General features: G+C 37.1%; 1 protein-coding gene across 1 annotated transcript in view; it reads right to left on the bottom strand.

Annotated features, from left to right (window-relative positions):
• ZNF804B (zinc finger protein 804B) overlaps nt 1-14,005 on the bottom strand; it is a 486,583-nt gene that overhangs the window by 98,036 nt on the left and 374,542 nt on the right. The window lies entirely within an intron of this gene.

Raw genomic sequence — 14,005 nt, 5'->3', positions numbered from 1 at the left:
GATTGCATTGTCTTACATCCTTCATCTACTGCTCCATGTATTTTAGCCTCACTGAAATTGTCAGTATTGGGACTTGCTATTCTCAGCACACAATGCCTATTCCCACCTGGTTAAATTGGTTAGCTCCTACTCCTTTCCCAACACCCAGCTCTTTGTCCCCTCTGGAATGCTTTCCCATGACTTTACCAGGAGGACAAAGCTTCTTTTTTGTTGCTTGTTACCAAACACAACTACGACCATTTATAAACTTTTCTTCTTCTGATATTACCCCATATATTTCTATGTTTCACCCAATGCCATCTTCAGCCAACTGATCTATCTACCCCATACAGTCTCCATGGGTGATCTTCCTTCACACTACAGCTAGGGTCTTATTTATCTGTAGGCTCTAACTCCAGGATAAGCTTCTTCTTCAAGCATCGGTTCATGCTAGATGCTGCCAATGGGTTTACCACATATTTTTCAAACAATTTTGACTATGCTCTCTCTCAAACAGAGTTTTGGCCACATCGTTCCTCTGCTTAAACTCCTCCCAAGCAGGGAAGAATATAGTCAGAGGTATTATAATAGCATTGTATGGTGAAGAATGGCAGCTATACAGAGATGTTGAATCACTATGTTGTACACCTGAAACTAACATAACTTTGGGTGTCAATTATACTTCAGTTAAAACATAACAATAATAATATAATCCTCTTGAATCCTCTCAATGCCTATAGAATAATAGTGATGAATACTTACTGAGCATAAACTATGTGCCAGGTATTAAGCTAAGTATGTGATGAATTCTCTCATTTATTCCTCACACCAACCCTATAAAAATAAGTTTTTTAATCTACATTTTACAAATATATTAATCATCCCTTAGAATCACACACTCATGGTCGCTGAGTTAGTAAGTAGAGAGGGGATTTGAATTCAAATGCCCTATGCCTAACTCCTTTGTTAATAAACAGCTGTGCTTTAGCATCTCCCTTAGGGCCAGTCTTCTTAATGCACCATACAAACTCCTTCCTACTTCATCAGTGTCATCCACTTCATCAGTGTATCAATCCATGCTCCCATATTACCCCCTTTAATTCTATCATCAGACATGTCACATGATATTAAATGATCTGTTTTCAGGTCTATGCCCATAGATCCTTCGAGGGCAGGAACTGTTTTATTCATTTTTGTATCCACAAAAATATGCCAAACATATTGTCTAGCACAGAGTTACCTATTTAATATGTATTACAAAAATTAACGGATAATAGTAGCTCACAGGTTTATGCCTCCCATCACACTGCAAGTTCTCCATTATCCCCATGCCTAAGAATGACTGGCACATGGATGATATCAAGTAAATACGCATAAAAAAGTGAATGGACAAAATAAAGGATGGATTTTAGTTCTGTTTCTCTAAAATGACTAAGCCTCTATAGAAAGAAATCAGGCCATAAACCTAAATCTCAGGGCCGTTGCTGACCAGATAAGAAAGCAAGCACAGGGAAGAGAAGCAAATTATCACAGGGTTGGGTGAAGTGATGGGGCAATTAACCTGGACATGGGAACAGAATGATTCAAGCCCAAATATAAGAGGCTAACACACATGGCACGAAGGCAGGAAGGACATGAGTACCATTTGCAAACAATAAAACTAGACCAAACATCTACATTGCCTATCTAAGAGAGTGAAAGCAGGAATTTGGTTATATTATCAGCTGATGGGGCATATAAAAACTACTGACAGGATATAACCAGTAATGAGAATGTGGACCTCAATTTCAGGACAAAAACCCAGTTGCTCAAAGAATGGAAATAATGGCTTGTTAATGGTGTCACTTGAGAGTTGAGGCAGTACAGCATTGAGGTAGACCTCAATCTTCGGAACTGTAGGCTTACATCAGGGGAAAGCATAAGTTCCCATCCCATCTTTCTCACTGGTTTTTTTTACATGTCCTTTATATGTTGTGTACAATTTCAAAGGCTGGATTGGAACTAGGGACTTCTTGGGTTTACTCACAGTTTTTCTTCCTTTATTATAACACTGGAATAACAGCCTTAGAAAAGTGACCATGTGCCTTGGACATTGAGCACTTCCTCCTCAGTGTTCAAAAGTGCCTCAGCTTCACTAACCAGAGGCAGGCTGGCAACTGAGAATTGAGAGTGGCTAAAAATATACTTTCATATTATTCCAGATTATGTAGAGGATTTTATAACAACAGCTCAATGACCAGGGGTGAGGCTCCTTCAGTTACTCTTGGTATCTTCATTTAAACAGCATTTATTTCTAAAACAACCTTCAATTATGACATTAAATGAATTTCAGTGTAAAATATTGTAATTATAACAGAGTTCTACCAATATTTTCACCATCTCCTGTGAATGTTCACATTTTACAGTCATCAGACTAAATTATATACCGGATTTCTTACTTCATTTTTCTTGCCAGGAAGTGGTACAGCTATTCCCACTTTCCTTCCTTCTAAGGGATTAATGATATTCCCCAGGATATATTCTAATCCCCTTATTAAGAGAGGAGGGATACACATGGAATATAAATGCCATTAGCAAAGCATACATAGAGTTCACAATCCAGTGTGTCTATCAAACCCAGAAATAAGAGCATAAATTCAACAGCAGATGAGTGGGGGTCAGAAATGGGGAAGCTGAGACCTGAGAAGAGAAATCTTGGGCACAGGAGAACATAAGCCAAGAGCTGGGTAGGGCTAGAGGAATCACAGAGGAAAAGAAAAAAATAAGCTTCCTTAAGCATCTTTGGCAAAACTGGAAACTGAGGTTGGAGCTATAGCTGACTTTTAGTTAAAGAACCATAACCCAGTAGCCTGTGATATCGCCCAGTGTGAGGTGGGCCTGTTCTCAAGTGTGAAGTGGAGCTGAGTTGGTCTAGCTGTATGTACCAGAAGGCTGGAGGGTAAGGGCTCAGTCTAGTAGACTAGAAAGGAAGGTATCACATAGTCTAAGTACCATTTAGAAGGCAATTTATGTTTAGTAATTTCATGAGTTCTATCAAATCAGGCAATGGTAAAGCAAGGCACACTTTCCACTGTGTCATGCTGCTTCATCCATCCATCTAACCACATACTCATCCAACTAACCATTAAGCACTGATACATTCAAGAATTGCTAAAAATAGAATTACCCTATAATCCAGTAATCGCACAACCTGGTATTTACCCCCCAAATACAAAAGTACTTAATCAAAAGGATATATGCACCCCTATGTTTATTGCAGCATTATCTACAATAGCCGAATTATGGAAGCAGCCCAAGTGTCCATGGACAGATGAATGGATAAAGAAGATGTGGTACCTATTTACAATGGAACATTCCTCAGCACTAAAAAAAAGAATGAAATCTTGCCATTTGCAACAACATGGATGGAGCTAGAGAGTATAATGCTAAGCAAAATAAGTCAGTCAGAGAAAGACAAATTCCATATGATTTCACTCATATGTGGAATTTAAGAAACCAATGAACAAAGGGAAAAAAAAGAGAGAGAGAGAAGGGGGCAGGGGGAGAGACAAGCCAAGAAACAGACTCAAGTACAGAGAACAAACTGACAAGTTACCAGAGGGGCGGTAAGTGGGGGATGGGTGAAAAAGGTGAAGGGGATTGAGAGCACACTTATCATGACGAGCACTGAGTAATGTATAGAATTGTTGAATCACTATATTGTACACCTGAAACTAATACAACATTGAATGTTAACTATACTGGAATTAAAATCTGAAAACTTAATAAAAAATAAAATAAATAAAAATAAATAAAATTTTGTTATTTAACGACAAAAAAAAGCAACTCTTATTTAGCAACTTCTCAATGTCAATTTTTTAAAGGGTCTTGACCTCAGAAATTTATAGTCGGAAAGGGGACAATTACATGTAAAATGCTAAACAACTGTAAATTGCAAAAGAATGATAATCACAAATTCTTATAGAGCATTACCTAGTTTGGGCTAGTTAAGAATAATTAGAGGGAAAAGTCAAGGTGTTTTTTTCTCTTTCTCACATAGCATTAGATACATGGTAAGCACTCAGAATGTTCTTGTCTTTTTGTTAAATGACAGGATACTTTCACTGGTCAAATAACTTGGGAGGCAACTTAAGATGATATTTGCTCTCTGACATAATTACACAATCTTTAAATATAGGAGAGACACAGAATAAATATGAAAGATTTAAAATAGCTACCTGTTCTCAGTATCAATAAATTTAAAAAAATTTAAAAATGAATAAAATTCACAATAATACACTTGACACACAGACTTAACATACAATTCTACCACTGATTTGCTACTTACTCAAAGTTCTCTTCTCACTCTTTGCCTAAAAGAGGGGCTTTAGAAGCTTATTTAACAGAAAAAAAATAACATTTATGAAGTGAAAGAAAGCTTCATTTTAACTGTTCTCAATGATTCATTAAAAGATTGAAAATGAATTATAAATTGAATATGACAGTTATCTTAAAAAGAGTCATTTTTAAAACATTAGGTATTGCCAGTGGGCATTTTATGTTTCAGTTCAGTAAGAATTCTGTAGTAATTAATTACTTTTAATAATTAATATTTTGGGTGCAGGGAGAGAAAAATGTACTTTTTTACACCAAGAATTTTACATTCATGCAAATAACAGGTATGTCTGTAATGTGGCAAGAATGCTGCCTAGAGAAAGGCATTTAATTAGAAATACAGGTGTTCTGCTACCAAATTATTTTATTATTGTAATGATGATTACACAGTAACACCCCCTGAGCATTCACTGTAAACCAGAAATCTGCTAAGCACTTCACACTTGTTAACTCCCTTAATCTTCACAATAACCTATGAAGTACTATCTATTATTATTCCAAACAAAGATATGGAAGGCAAGGCACAAGCATGTTTAGAAACTCGCTAAAAATCAGATTTGCCTGACTTCAGAGCTATTAATCACCATGCTAAAGGCTGCCCCAATTACTTAGCCTTCATCCAGATGCCACAAAATTTCAAGCTGCCTCTTCTAACTTTTTGTAGATTTGAGATGATGCAGAGGCCCTAGTTCCCAGAGAGAGTAAGGGGAGTAATTATAATTTTAAAAATCTATTAAGCTCTTGAAGCTGAGAGATAGGCACTAGGAAAATACAAGGTGGTCCTCTTGTTTCGACTGGTTGTGAATATGTGCCCTGATTATTAAAAAGGAAGAGAAAAAATCAATTGCTGTTCTTCATATCTCCTTGATGGTAATACCAGCTCAGAGCTTTGAGGATTGAATTCATATTCTTTGTATGAAAGCTCACATTTGACCTTTCACTGTTATGTGTAAGAGATTGCTTTAAACATTCTAATATTCCCTAACCTGTTCTATTATATTGGCCCCAAATAAAATCCTGCTTCAAAGAGAGTGCATTCCTTTCCCCCACCCCCGCCCCCGATTAAGTGGCAGTGGATTCAGAAAACTCTTTTGGTCCCCATTGTCTTCCTGAATCTCTGCAACAGACTGGGTAATGGAAAACTCACTTTAGAGGGCTTTATTCACTTATTTATTTTATTTTTGTGATAGGGAAAAATTATTCCTTGGAGACTGACTAGCTTGAATCTCAGCCTCTCTCTTCTAGCAGTTTCAGTTATTTCAGTATAAATTAAGGCGCATAATGAGTGGCTTGCAGGATTGCTGTGAGTATAAAATGAGTTTATTTTTATGGAAGCACTTAGTACAGGGCACGGTAAAAGTAGGAACTTGATGTCCAGAGATTCTGTGTATGTGTGTGTATATGTGTGAATGTGCACATCATTATATGCATGTGACACTAGAAAATTATTTAAAAAACAGTACCATTCTCCCAGGAGTATACAAAACAACTTTCATTTTCTGATGGAAATTTGAGCAAGTGAGAGGAGCCCTTCTCATTCTCACCCCCCCCAATCTCATACAAAAGCCCAGTCAACCCCTGCTCATAAATGCAAATTTGGCTGATATAGTAAGGATTTTCAGATGTTTTTATCTCATAATTGCTTAACTTTGGGACTTTTTTGGAATACCACACATTGTCAAGAGATCCCCCACGTGCTCAGTTAACATTAATATCACTAATATTGATTTTCCTAAAGACGTGACTTGCTTCTTTTATAGAAAGAACGGTCTTTGCATTATATAGCGTCTACCATGGTACTTGTTACTTAGAAAAACTCAAATACTTGCTGAATAAGTGAAACTAATGAATTAAAAAAGCAGAGAATACTATTCCCACTACATAATAGATAGCGTGGCCTGCCCGGGCAATGTACGTCTATCATGAATTAAACTGTTGAGATAATGGGAGAATAAGCAGATGAGTATGATCCTAAACACATGGAACTTTTAGACTTTTAGAACAATATCTTTTTTTAAAAAAATGTAGATTCTGAGGTCTAAGGAGCTTATTGAAGAACTACCCTAAAGGAAGGAAGGGGAGCTCGGCACACAGATTCACAAGCAGAATTACAGATTTTTGACTTTCAATACTCTTCCCATTTTGCCATAATCCACTCTTCTCATTACAATTCATTAAGAATCAAGTGTTGGTTTCCCAGACTTGAAGTAGAACACGACCAAAATTATACCTTTCTGTCAATGCCCAGGGAAATATGATGTCAGCCACTTCCTAGACTTGAAAGAGAGCTTTTCCCCTCTTATTAATAATTCACTTAAGGTGCCCAGGTTAGAAGATAAATAGAACCACATTAAATATATGAACTTGCGTCTGGGTAGCATGGTTTGGAGACGATTCGGCATCATTTCTAATTTGGACAGAAATGACAGATTTCTGACTTACGGGCAAGATGGCAGAGTGATGACTACATTCCTGCTCATGAAGTAACAATTAAATACTTAAAGTTTGCTTGTATAACTGCTTATTTTAGAAAAGCTTCCTAATTGGCTGCATTTGAACAGAGACTATTTTTGAAAAACACATGCATTTCCACTAGAACCACTGTTCATCAGCATTCTGCCAACGACATCTTCCTCAGCATAAATTAATATACAGTTCTTCTCCCAGAAAAACAATTTAGAAAGAGAATAAGGCAGTTCCTGATGTACCCTAAGATAATCATAACAGTAGCTATTACTTCATTGCTTACCTGTGCTTGTCTGCAATGGAGGCAAAAGGGGCAGGTATAATTTTCAGATTGCTTATTGATCGAATACAGATGCTACAATGCACATGTTTTAAAGGTCATGTATTGGTTTGCAGAGGTTTTTAACAACCAATGAAACAGTAAAATACACATCAACTGATGAGCCTTCCTGGACACAACATGATATTAGCTCATCAAGGTACAAGGACCACCAATCTCTAATGGAGAACATTCCAGCCCTCATCAGTAAAACCAAACAGTATATTGAGAGAAAAAGAGGATGCATGAAAAGATATGTAAATTAACGCAGGGTCAGGGAAGTGGTTGAATCCATTAAATAGCAGTCCTTGGCCTGCTAACACCCATTAGTGAAAACACAAATGAATAAATATAACGAGTGAAGGAATAAATACATTTGATTTCTTTCTCACTTTTTGTCTGGTTATAGTGCTAAAGGGGAGAGAATTGGAATGTCTGAAATATGGATGGTGGTGTCAAAACCCATATAACTGTACAACTCAAGAGTGAACCCTAATATAAGCTACAGACTTTGGCTAATAACAATGTATCATTATCAGTTCATCAGTTGGAACACACCAACCCACCACACAACTGCAAAATGCCAATAATAAGGGAGATTAGTATATGAGAATTCTCTGTGCTTCCTGCCCAAATTTTCTGTACACCTAAAACTGCTCTTGAAAAAATAGGCTCTTATTGAGGGGAAAAAAGTATGCAACTAAATCACAATTTAATAGCCCTACCTTCACTGAACTTAAAGAAAAACAACGGATGGTGTAAGAATAATCAAATCTATGCTATGTTATGCATACAGCTGAGCCTGAGGCACGCCAAATGACAAATGTGAGCTTCTTTGTATGGAGAGATCTTGAGACTCTCAGTCCCCCTCTGTCATTTTCCGTGAGACAAAGAGCAGCCCTTGCCACTCTTCCAGAAAAGCATGACCTACAATCATTAGATCCACTAGAAATTCAAGGGCAAAATTTCTACATTTGAAGGAAAGATTCTAGGATGTATCTATTGTGCGGGTGTGTAAAATATGGTAAGAAAAGGGATTTTCTACCTCCAAACTGACAATACCGTCCCATTTATAAAGGTAGTAATTACCACCCCATCCATTCAGCCCACAGATATGTATAACTGTAATGAATATAGACATTTTGCATTCATCTAAACTGAATACATTTAAATGAATACATCCATTGTGCATTAGACAGAAAGTACCTTCATTTAGCCATTACTCCTGCTGTAACTACTTATTGTAAAAATGCAATTAATAGTGTCTGACGTTTCATTTTCTAATATAAGAGAAATCGATGAAAAATGTCAGGCAAGTAAGTTTTCTAGAAAGTTGCAAGTGACATCTGCTCAATTACAAACCATTTTTTAAAATTCAGTATTTCTAAGAGCTATTGAGGGGAGAAACGGTCATTCCGAGATGCTGATCTACACGTTGTTTCGCCTTTGCTTGGGAACTGACTGCAAGTGTGTTCCCTTAAACAGATTCAGGTGATTGTCAAGTAAGTTCTCATTCCCAGGCCTTCTCTGTCTGTTCTGGGGCTAATACTCTGTATGGGTCTAAAAAATTGTGTTTACATTCTATATGTATTAAAAACAGGCCCGGAAACTCCCGAAGTGATGGACTGAAGTAGTATAATGGCAATGGCTTTAAGGACATGCAAGCCAGATAAATGCCAGTTCCAAGGACATTGTCTCTGTTTTCCTGAATGTCTGCTATCAGGGCTGATAAAAAGTCTACTACGTTTGGTTTACTTGTTCTATAACCCAGAGATGTTTAAAAAGTGACTGTGCTCACAAAGACACTTCATTATTTCAAACTGGCTGCTCCAGGCTTCTATCTATTGCAATTCTAATAGGTAATTTACTTTCAAACTTTGAGAAAACTAGCAATTGTGAAAGAAGTATGCTGTACAGAAGCTCTGTACTCAAATCTTGAAATATTAACTGCAACCTGGGAAAATGTGTCAAAGAGAGGAAAATCTATTAAAATGCTAGTTTGGGAAAAAGGCATTCACATGAGCTCAAGGAAATGCTGTAAACTAGATAATGTTCATTTCAAGATCATAAAAAGATGTACAAAAGCCTGGCTCCACTGTCATATAATTTGGCAGAAATATTTGTCACTTATATTTTGTCCATTTATTATGATTCTCACAGAACTTTGCAAAATGTGGTTTAGTGCCTTCAGAAATCCCTAAAAGAAAAGTCTGTATACCAGTTTTATGGGTACACGCTTGCTTTTTTGAAAACAACCTAAAAACACTTGTCAACTGAAGTCAGAAACCCTGATTAGCTGGGAAAGTGTGGCCAAAGTCGATTTGTGTCATAATGGTGGTACCAAAGGTACATCCCACCCAGATGTGGCAAATAGACTATAGTCGTTACAGATTTTCACAGCTGCTTGAGCATTTGGAGGATCTGTACTTACTGTTAACACCAGGACCAATTTAATAAGCCATACAGCTGTGCCCCAATCTATTATGTGTGTGTGTGTGTGTGTGTGTGTGCTTGCACACACATAGGTGTATGTGCTTTGGACAGAGCCAGTCTAAAGACAGAGCAAGCTACAATAAAACAGAAGTTGTGGGTCCATCATAAAAGTAGTGGAATACAAAAGTGAGAATCATTATAGAAGCATGTCATTGGAAAGGACTTCAGAAATCCTTCTCCAGATAAAGAGATTTAATCCAGAATTTTTATGGTTTGCCCAGGCTGGTGTAGGATAAGTAGCAGGTCTAGGATGAGAACTCAAGTTCTTGACTTCTATCTTTGAGACCGGTGGTAGGGCAATTAAAACTATCTCTTCATTTGGAAAATGAGATAGAACTAAGGGACTAGATTTTTGTGTCTCTGAAACTCGAGAAGTATAAATGAATATTCAGAGTCTTTAAGCTGATATAGATGTAGACATAGATACAGATATTCCCTTTCTTTTCTTCAACCACACAATCAAAATCTATTTAACAATATATTTAGAAAATTACGTTCTTGCTCTTGCAATGCCAGAAATGGAAAATTTTCAGTTTTAAACTCTCTTCTACAGAAGGAGAATCATACTCAAATATAGGACCCCTCTTCCCCTTATTCCCTTAAGCTTTAAAAAAAAGCTTTTAGTGCTTTATTAATCCACAGATTGTTAGTTACTGAGAGTCATTGGTGATTGAGCATGAATTTAGCCAGTGCTAAAGACTGACTCTAGAAAGGAAGAAGCCACCTTCTTTTCCGATATTGGAGGGGTATCTGAAATGGAAAGGAAGAAAAAGCAAAAAAAAAAAAGAATTCATACCTCAGACTTTTTTAAAAAACTTTTCTATGCTACCCTTGAAGGAGTTTGGTGTAGGGTAAGGATTTAGTTGTGTTATGAAGGTTTGTATTAGTTACTGTGCTATTCTACTGTACAAGAAAATGTAACACACAATTCCTGTTTGTAACACACAATTCCTGTTTTCAAAGACTCTCAGACCACCTGAGGGGATAGAATTAATTCATAGATTGCAAGTCACAACACAAAGGGATATATAATTATTTGGTGGGGGTTTAAAATGCTATGTGCATTTAGAGAAGGGAACGAGCCATGCTGTTCTGTAATGTGCCTACATACCTAGGAGAATAAGCCTATTATGATAGAATTTGATAATGAGTCTCAATTGATAGTCTTGGATTTGACCTTTATATATAAAAAAATGAATGATACTTGATGGGCCCTTTAATTCTGGAATTTAGGAAGGTACATAAAATATTGCTGAGAATGAATGAACCTACATTTTGTGATGTAAACAATGCAGATTTTACTCTATATACTAATAAACAAGAAGCCACCCAAACTTTACGGAGGATGTGATTCCGACGCCCCATTTCCTCTTCTTTTCCAGCTGGTATTATTTCTGATCAGTAGCTAAGCTGGGGAATGATGTTCCTGTCTGTGTTTTTCCTCTGTACACTCCTTTGATTATTTTCCCAGAACATCTCTCTTAGACTTTCTGCTTCTTGGGTCACAGTCTTCACACAAAGTCTGGGTTCACTTTGAACTTCCAAAGCACAACTAAGTGATTTAAAAAAACTGAATTCCTACAGACTGTTTCCCCTCCATCCATTTTGCCACAGAAAAGCCTGACCGGCCGCTGTCTGCTTAAATACTCTGGTTGGAATCTGTATCCTTATTCACGGCTGCATTTCAGCAAATGTCTATTTTGTATTAGCTGCAGTGACAGCAGGGGACAGTTATACCCCTTTTAGTAGAAAAAAGTCTCCTCTATAATATAAACAGAAAAGAAAACCTTCCCTGATAAGAAACAACGATGCCCTTAGACTTTGAAATAAATACATTAGGCATTCCCTAGGAGCAGCAGTGAAGACTCAGACAAGAGCATCCCTCGTCATTTCCTGAATGCCCCAATATCACAATGGCTTTACTTTGGATTTCCATGTAGGGAAGAATGCCAAGAGACAGGAAAAAAAGAAGTAAAACCTAGGTGAGGAATACGGACAAAGACATGGAAGAAGAAAAGAGAAAAGAGACACATGGGGTAAATAGAAGAACCCATATTCTCCCATGGAGGAGTGAGATAGAAGGCTAATGAGGAGGAAAGAATCAGGTTTATGGCAATGCGAAGTAGAGTTTTAAAATAATATCCTGGAGGGGAGAAAAGGGATAAGTCATAAACATTTTCCTTAGTCCTAGGTAATTTTTTTTAGCCAAAGTCTATTTGTGGGGAGATAAAAGGGAACATAGTCCTTTTAGGACTGTTTATGATTTGAAGTTTGTTTGTAGAGACTTGAAAGTATAGAAAGGTCAATAATATTTACATTGCATACGAATGAATCATCTTTTGACCCTGACATTCTCGGACTGACAGAGTTCTTATCAGTGCTCCTCAATTGGAAATCTTCTGTCATGGGCTATTTTTCAGGAGTCCACACATTTTGTAGTAAATTTGTCTCAGTTGGAGACTTAAAGACCAGGACAGGAATTCAAAGATTAGAAATATTTATTAAGTTCTTACTGTGTTGCTATTGGTCTGTTAGGTGCTACAGGAACTGCAAAAGACCCAAGAGGTATTATCCCTAGACTAAAAGAACGTATAGTTAGCTACTGGAGGTAAAACCCGAGGGAAATAAGGGAGCACTTCACATAATAAAGAGTAAAAGCATTTAGGAGGTAGAGATTGGGGTTAGGCGTCTGAATCCTAACTCAACCTTTTGTAAACTCCATGGCCCTTCTTTGCATCACTTAACCTCTGTAAAACAAGGATAAAAATGTCATTCTCACAGGATAATTGTAATAATTAAATAAGCTCAAACATAAAAAGCACCTCATACAGCTCCAGGCACCACGAAGAAGTCACATAACTCTAAACAGATAGAGACAGAGAGAGGTGTATGTGAATGTATAAAATAAATACAGTCTCCAATGCTAAGGAAGTGGGCAAAATGCAATGGTGGAGCAGGAACGATGTCTACGGAGGCCTCAGTTTTGAAACTAGTTATTAAAAATGGAGGAGGCAATATGTCCTTGTGGTTAGGAGTGTAGGTCTGTATCGGGCAGCCTGAGTATAAATCAGACCTCCGTTCTTCATGTGTGTATGGCACTCAGCAACTCCAGCTGGATGTGTGCCTTCAACTATAAAACAGGAGTGTGAGATAATAGCAACTAACCCAGGGGGCCACTGTCCTCATGATGGAAACAAACCAAATGAAATCCTTGGCATTGCGCCAGCCTCATATTGCTCTTTGTTTGGTTACTTCGGGTGTATTTCCTAGGTTAGAGAGTTTGTTTTTCATTTTGTTTTTACAGAGTTTAACAGCAAATTGAAGAACACGGCATTGGATTTGAATGTGATATACCGTGACAGTTGAGGACAAACAATGGGCTGGTTAGAGTAGACGTGTCTGGGCTGGAAAAGGAGACTGGGAGAGAGTCCTTGAGGACTGCACCAAAAAAATGTTGCCTCCAATAGGGAAGGGGGAGCCATGCCTCCCATAACTGCCACCCAAACAATGTAAGTAAATAAAGAATGGGCCCACAAAGTCCAATAAAAAGAATTTCTTCCCACAGGGAATAGATGTAGTTATCTGTAGATGACAAGTTTTCCTTCCTATGGGACCTGTCTTTATGTTGCAAACTAAAGGGGGAAAATTCAATGCAAAAACAAGTGGAAGCTTTGGTCAGACACTTAATCATGCTCCTATGAGGACACTAGTGCCCTTTATTGCTGACTCTTTTATTTCCAAACTCCCCATGGCGCCATATTCCAGGTAAGTTACTTGTTAGTAGTAATGTTCTTTGCATTAAACATACATTTTCCTTTCTGTAAATAGGCTCTGCTTTCTACTACAGATGGTGAGCTGAGCTGGCTTCCTGACCTGGCCTTTTGCTACCATGTCTTTTGGATTTCTGCCTTTGGCACAAGTACAGATGGACTAATTTTCTTATGTACTTTTTTTGTTATGGAAAAAAAGCTTTAGATGTTTTCTGTTACATTTCTATTACTCCATAAAAAATATAATTTGAAAGTTTATCAATTTATAACATATAGGAATCTACCTGTCAGATAAACAATAAATAATCTTTACTCATTCTGCAATGGCACGTATTAAATTCCACTACATTTACGTGAAAATATTCCTTAGGTGTCATGACAAATAATCTCAAGGTCACTTTATTTTTTATTTAATACAAAACTTGTGCTACCTTCCAGTGCCTTTTACTAATTGCAATGTGACCTTATTTATTCTATAATGTTTCATTAAAAGAAAAAATTTCTTATAAATGGTGTTAATATTGGACAGAAAAAAAGCATTCACTCAAGGTAACCACAAACTTGGAAGATGATTAGACATGATTTTTAACATTGTACATTTTAT

Source organism: Neomonachus schauinslandi, chromosome 12 (genome assembly GCF_002201575.2).
Source record: "Neomonachus schauinslandi chromosome 12, ASM220157v2, whole genome shotgun sequence".
In the NCBI taxonomy this organism is placed as follows: Eukaryota; Metazoa; Chordata; class Mammalia; order Carnivora; family Phocidae; genus Neomonachus; species Neomonachus schauinslandi.
Note: the sequence above shows the minus strand (reverse complement) of the source record. Positions and strands in the feature narration are given on the sequence as shown.